The 7,500-nt window shown below is 36.7% G+C and overlaps 1 protein-coding gene across 14 annotated transcripts in view; it reads left to right on the top strand.

The window, feature by feature from the left end:
- LOC135218482 (uncharacterized) overlaps positions 1-7,500 on the top strand; it is a 1,465,909-nt gene that overhangs the window by 555,905 nt on the left and 902,504 nt on the right. For 2 of the 14 annotated variants that reach the window (XM_064254818.1, XM_064254816.1), the window contains exon 1: positions 115-331. The exons of 11 other annotated variants lie outside the window; for them this stretch is intronic. The gene's annotated coding sequence lies outside the window, so the exon portion shown is untranslated. Of the gene's footprint in view, positions 1-114; positions 338-7,500 lie in introns of those variants that run through there. One more of the 14 variants, XM_064254814.1, reaches the window with a different exon arrangement.

The raw sequence follows: 7,500 nt of genomic DNA, 5'->3' as shown, positions 1-7,500 counted from the left end.
CATCCACTCGGGGGTTGATTTTAATTACAGACGTCCGATTAAATATTACTTAAAATTCTAGTTCAGTAGATAAAACTGCATAGAAAAACTGCAGCTGCCATAGTCTAGGCCCCCGCGGATAAGTACCTAGATCTACCCTTTTCATAACTTTTCGTGGCTGCAGAGTCGTTACGTTTGGAAAATGATGTTTGTGTACCTCAAGAGGATTTAGCGCTAATTAGCAGCAAGTTTCCGTGAAACCGTTAATGATAGCACAGATGTGTTAACAATTCAGACGTTCATGCTCATTTATTGCATTCTGCGCTTAAGAGCTTTTCAAATTCAAGTTGAGGTAATGGTGAGTAAATTTAGCTTTTTCCAGTTCACCGAGACTGCATAGACCCAGGATACTCGTTTTACTCCTGTATCGTGGTAATAGGCTACCTAGCTATAATATTGAAAGATTTCTGAAGAATTGTGATAACTAACCTGGCATATTTTCAGATTTAGGACTAGAATTTACTAAGATAGCTGTAATAGAAAAGTGCGTTTCTTTAATGGACACATTTTTCTAGGTACCTATAAAGTTTTTTTGTTTTTTTTGAGAAATAGGTAGGTTAAGCATGTACCTATATAAGCCTAGCCCTGGGAATCCAGTAATGCATAGGTATACCTAATTATTTTTTAAATTACACTATTCTAGGTGACTACTGGTTGGTGTATTGTACTTGTGTATTGTTTTACTCTTAAATCCTCAGCAGGAGCAATTTTCTTTATATTTAGTTCTGCGTCTCAGAACTAATTAAAGGGATTATAGTTTCGATAAATATATAGGCCTATGCATTCACCCATTGACTTGCTGGAAGAATCCAGATTACTCCCACATTAAGGGGAGATTACATTACCTAACCCTCTTACCTTAGATGACAACTGATCATGACAACGAACCTAACCTCATGCTTCCATGACTGTTTATGGCGATAGGCCTAATCACAATTTCCTCTCCCTCCCACTCAGATGAGGACGAGGGTGCTGCATATTAGGTTAGGATTAGTTAGGCTAGTATGTAACCTTGTACTAGTAACCGGGCAGGAACTTCTGTTTAACAAGTGAGCCCAATACTATGTTAAATTTCTCTTCACTTTCTTTTCACACATAGATAGTAGGGTAATATCCACAACCATCTCACAAACACGTTGCTTCCATTTATCGTGAGTGACTGTTGCAGAAAATGAGTTACGGTGTTTGTGGTAAATATTTTGGGGGTTTTGAAGGTGGGATATTTTTTTTTTCATTTGGGTGGTACCTAAATCCCCTTCACGTCAGAAACCATGGCTTTCCAACAGATACCACTAATGAAGGCAGACATGACGGGGTATGTGTATGCATAAATATTGATCAAGAATCATAATTCGGTTATGAATGAATGCTATACAGTAATTGGCTTAAAAAAAACTGAAGAATTACGAAATTACTAATCCAGGTGAAAAAAGAAAAATCGCAGGAAAAAACCATGGTAATTTATGGTGGTCAGTAATCCAGTCACAGGGAAAAAGTAACCTAACCTAATCCAATGTAACCTAAACCTAACCTAACCTAACCTAACCCATAACATAAACTAACCTACAACCTAACTTAGCCTAACCTAATCTGAATCAACCCAACCTAACTCAACCTGACCTAAGGATTACTGGCCACCATAAATTAATGTGCCTTTTTTTTTTTTCCAGCCAAAATTGTGATATTTTTTTTTTTTTTTTTTTTTTTACCAGCCACCATAAAACATATTCTAAAGGACAAAGATGTGTAACAAAGCCTAACCAAACTTGTGCCAGGTTCTAAATTATTGAGCCTGATCTAGAGTACTGTAAACCATAGATTAAAGTACAGGAATTCATCCTAAACTTAACCTTAGTTTAGGATGTTACATTCACGCCTGACCAGCCATCAGCCTAACCTGACCATGAATATAAATTCACTGAACTTAACCTTCCTCATTGAGTGATGAGAAGGGACCACCCATTGTCTCCCTGTAAATATTACACACAGCATATTCCTTACCTTAAGGTTAGGAGTTACACAGCTAGAATGCACACATTAGCTCTTTCCCCAATAGTTTACAAAATCTGTTTTGTTAAGCAGAGGCGTTTGTTAATGGAATAATGTGTTCAGCTATTTTTGAAGTTGCTTTTAGTTTGGTGAGAAACTGAAGTACAGGGTCATAGTACTGTATAACTTTTTTTTATTTAACTAACCTCTTTACCTTCATAAATTTAATCTGTATTAGATTGTTTTTCTTTGTCACAATGATTTAGAGTATATTATTGTTTTAATACGGTTTTTTCCATTATATGTATATACTTTCTGAACACATTCAATAACAATAGTCACAACAAACACATCAACTAACACTTCAGATAATAATTGTGTCAAACATAAAATCATAAAACATGAAAACATTAACCTATGTTCACAGGCTAACCTAGCCTGTAAATCCATATCATCTTGAAATGTACCAAGCAAATTAACTATTACTGTCCCAGTTTAGTACAGTAGAGTAATTTCTGTAAAAGGATGCTTTAAAAATGAAACAGTTGTATCTTTCAACATTTTTCATGGGTTACCTTATCCTAATATTTTTTAAGAAAGATTGTTTTCTTTTTAATTAGTTACCTGTAGAATATTATGTTTGTTTTATTGTGGTTCAGTTTTAGTCCATATGAATTTCATGCATGCTTATGTTATAAGGTGAAAGATATTTTATAATGATGACAGTGATATTAAGGTCTTCTTCATGTAAGATTGATCAAATTCCAATGTTATTTTATATAATGTATTTGTATATAATATTAGTGGTGTGATATATTTATTTCATTAGTATTAGATTTTCAAAGCTTATCCGAATCCACATTTTAGGCAGATTTGTAATAAACTTTCCAATAATCTAAAATTTGTCAGGATTATCTGAAAATTTAAGTTAAAAGGGTCAAGAGTAGTAGCCGAGTTTAATTAATGGGTAAATACCATTTTTTGTTTTTCCTCTCCTTCCTGTTCATACCTACATAAATCTGCCATGGTATCTCAGGCATAGGTAATTGCAGTCATGGTGAAACCATGTCTTCTAGAACATTTCTTGCAACAAATTTTTCTAGTTTTCCTGTGTAATTACTTTCATTCCTACGACTTTTACACATTAGTGTGCGTTTAATACAATAGCTTCACGAAGCGTTTGGAAATTCCCACTTGTATGGTTCAGTGTCACATATTCTCATTAGTGACGGAATTCTTTCATTATGCCCAAATCTCAAAAAGATTCTTGAAATGAGGAATCTCAATTTGTTATTGACCAATTTAACTTCCGTTCCCAGACCCTCATATTTTTAATAATGATGGGGTCCTAAGTTAGAAACCATAGTGCAATGGTTAGGTTATCAACTACAGTTATTGGTGGTGGGCCTAGCCTTTGACTAAAAAGTCCACCTTCAAGGCAGCAGCCACTAGTTCTTTAGGTTCAAATCCTTCGAAGCCCCGTTTGGACACAAACTCATACCACAGCTTCTTCCTTTCGGAGTTTAAAGTCCTTCTTGAAACACCCCACCAGGCCACATCAATAATTTTGAGGCAGTTCACGGTATTTTAGTGATTCTTTCAGAACTCTTGAAGGGTGAGGTCTGTGGCTTTGAGAACCTCAAAGCGGTGCTTGAACGGGTGCTTGGTCAAGAGCTTTTTGAAATTTGAAATCAACTGTTGGTCCATGGGTTGCAGGATAGGGGTGTTGTTGGGTTTGATAAATTTTAATTCTTTGTAGATGATGTCTGTGAAGGTTGGCGGTTGCATGGGAGCATTGTCGAGTGCGAGAAGGCCTTTTATTGGTAAGTTATTTGAGGTGAGGTAATTCTTGATGGTAGGGCCAACAACTACATTTACATACTGAATGAAAACATCCTTGGTGACCCATGCCTTTGAGTTTGCCCTCCACATAACCTGCGGATTGTCTTTGGCTATCTTGTGGGTCTTAAAGTCTCTGGGGTTTCTGAGTGATATACAAGTAACAGCTTAATTTTGCAGCAGTCTCTTAAGTTCACACACAGCGCAAGGGTGCACACAAGGGTTACCCTAACCCCTATAGGTTTGATGCTTGGCAAGCTCTTCTCTGCTGTTATATAGGTCCTCCTCAGCAACTTTTTCCAGAAGAGCCCTGTCTTGTCATGAGTGAAGACTTGCTGGGCGATGTATCCTATTGCTTCTACCAGTTTGGTAAACCTTTCAACAGACTTCTGCTGCCTTCACTTTGGAACTTGCTGCCTCACCATGCCTGATAACTTAGTGAATGTCAGTCCTCTTTTTAATAATATCAAACCAGTCCCGACTGGCTTTGAATAACTTTCGATGCCTTGTCTGTCGATGTTCCCGGCTTCATCGGCATAGATGTCTTGAACCTTCTCACATGCTCTCCGTCATAGTATCTCCTGCGAGCTGCTTCTCATTCTGCCACACCAACAAAACTTCATCTTTTCATGGGCTGAGGGTCAGAGCTTTGAAATAATCTTAGCACACTTTTCTAGCGTTATAGCCTTTATCGACTCCTTCAAAATCGTACCTTCAAAGTCGTACAGATCGTAGTAATAGTCCAGTCATACTGCTTTGCCAAATCCATAGCACACACCTTGATTATGTTTTTCTATGATTTTGCGCTTGATATCCAAGGTAATTGGCCGTTTCTTCTTCTCAGGACCAATGGTAAAAATTAAGAAATGTTCCTAAATACAGGGCCACAGTGAGAAATGCTACAAGGTGCTGCTGAGATGCTCACATGGCAATGTAACCACATGAACTGAACAAGACCACTTGGCTAGGCGTCTCGGTGCTGGCAATGATGGACACATTGGGAGATGGCATCTCCCAGGCTCACTGGCTCGTAGTTCAATCTTGGCTCGCTTCTGAAAGCAATAAATCACTTCTGTGTCGGCTCATATCTCGGAAACTTGTACGTTGGTTCAATCGTAAGTCAAGATTTGACTGTACCTTAATATCCTAGACCTAATTGTTGGTATAGGTCCTTGGTAATTGCATAAAACTTTACCTTTGAGTTAACCCTTACAATTATTCTTTGAACCAGCAATTTTGAAGGAAACACTGAATTGATAATATGGAGTTTTTATTTTATTTTTATATTGTAGTTTCAGTTTAGGTCATAGTCATTCCAAATCAGCGACTTAAGATGTTGCTTTTAAAACCATGGCAACAAAGTGAACAAGTCGGTAAGGATTTGGCGAACAATTAAAATTCCTTTATATATATATAGTTTCAAATGTTTGTTTTGTGCATTTGATATTCCTGTTAAAATCCTTTTGCATGTACGATTTTACTTGACTTATTTTTTTATCTGTCCTAACGTTCAGTTCTTCTAGGCTAGTAAAAAAAAAGGGATGATATTCATGAAGTAGTAAATGGAATATATATGTATAAATTAGAATATTATTAGAAGTTGTGGTGATGTATTTTCAGTGTGTACTGTATTCGTGACAGTGAGCTGTGAGATGTGGTGTAATACAAGATATAAAAATAACAGGTAGTCCATTGCGCAGATCCATGGGTATTTTTTATGTAACCGACCATAATCTATGACGTCCCCAAAATGAACAGAGCTACAGTTTACTTATGTAAACATAGGGAAAATTGCCTTTGTTTTTCCACGTTTTTTAAAAACTTTAATGTCTTGTCCTTGCGTGCATTTGGAACCTTCTTGTCAATTGTTTTAAAGTTGATTTCATTTTGTAAGTTATCCGTTAAATGTACATAGTTAAAGTTTGTAATAAAATTTTAAAACCCAACTTGATCTTGCTGGACCTTCATCTATAAATGTTTGCCATTTTTTAACTTGATCTTGCCATTTTTTGTACTTTTGATATTTAATATCAATTTTAACAAGTACATAATTATGTTACAGTACAACATGGCATTTTGAAGTCCACTATCTTAACAACGATATCACTAAGCCGCGAGTAAATTGTCACTTACTCGGAATTTTGGGTATTGCCATTTGAATTCCACAGGTTGCCATGGCAATGGCTTGGCGTAGGGTACCATGTCGTCACAAAATCACATGTGCAGATGAGACCCAACTCGTCGCTACCGCCTAGAGCGGGACTACCTTGTCATTACTATATCGTGGTGTATCTCATCGTAACATAAACCTAGTTCACATGACATAGGACGTTAGTTTATTACGACTTCGCAAGACATTATTCGCTCAACAGATTTCCATTTACAGACATCATGGAACTATTTATGTTCGTGATAGTAATTCTTTAATCGTGGGTGTTATGCTACATTATAGCCCTTCACACTGCTATAAAAACGCACCCAAAACTGTCACTATGGAAGAAAGTTGTTATGAAAACGCAGTCAGTATGGAAGTAAGTGCTATGTGTAACATACTTAATGATTTATACCTGCGTAGAATTTGAATAACGGACAAATAAGCCTAGACTGTTCTGAATTCATTAGTAGATAAATAATATGTAATAATTAGCTTGACCAAACAATATAATCATCCAAACGCAGCAAACCAGTTATGTAACTGGTGCTGATAAATACGTTAGCTTTACCAAATGGTTCCTTGCAACTATTTTAAAATTTTCGAAAATAAATGTTTAGTAAGCAGCACATACTAGTAGTCACTTTATTGAGAAGCGTCCAGTAGGCCTTGTTTCGGGTTTTGTCCTTGCATAGCAGCAAATGAATTTTAACCAGTTTTCCCTCGCTTACTTTAGAATATGCCAAACTGGGGTTAGAGCTTGCAGCAGACAATGAAACCTTGGAGAAATGTGAATGCTAGTCTGCTTGAATTTACGTGTGACAGACTAGTAGGACGTTTTGCTGTGCTTTGACATATTCACAGCTTCACTGTCCGCAAATTTGAATATTTGCATCTCCATCCTACAGCAGCATTGTGGTTATTCAGCTTCATCCTTTAGTGCAGGTCTGTGTTGCTGCAAGTAGGTCTAGACTATCTGATAAATACAATTTTACCGTGGTTGTAATCCTTCTTATTAAAGTGCAATGGAGATAGTGGTTTATTCCGGCTATTTCAGCCAAACACGAAATTCATTTGTCTAGCAGTTTGGTTTGAAAAGCATAAAACCGACTTTGAGTTTTACGCTAATCCTGTTAGACTTATTGTTTACGGATGGCATTATCAAGTACACTTTACCTTGTGTATCTATTCTTCTCATTAGACAAAGTTGCTTCTTATGATACACAGCGATTTAACCAGTTAGACCAGCCAATTATTGATATTGGCACAAATGCAAAACGTTTTACCTTTGGTGAGTTTGTTCATGTGACGAAACTAGTCGATGAACTTCCTGTTAGGAATGGAAGTATGATTAAGTTCTGGTCGGTACATTTAAACAGAAATGCCGGTGAAACCATAATGAAATGAAAATACCTCACAACAAGGTACGGTACTGCTAATTGCGATACTAGACCGAACACGACAACTTCGGTGGTTGGCTT

Source organism: Macrobrachium nipponense, chromosome 9 (genome assembly GCF_015104395.2).
Source record: "Macrobrachium nipponense isolate FS-2020 chromosome 9, ASM1510439v2, whole genome shotgun sequence".
In the NCBI taxonomy this organism is placed as follows: domain Eukaryota; kingdom Metazoa; phylum Arthropoda; class Malacostraca; order Decapoda; family Palaemonidae; genus Macrobrachium; species Macrobrachium nipponense.
The sequence above is the reverse complement of the archived record's forward strand: the minus strand, read 5'-3'. Positions and strand labels throughout refer to the sequence as shown.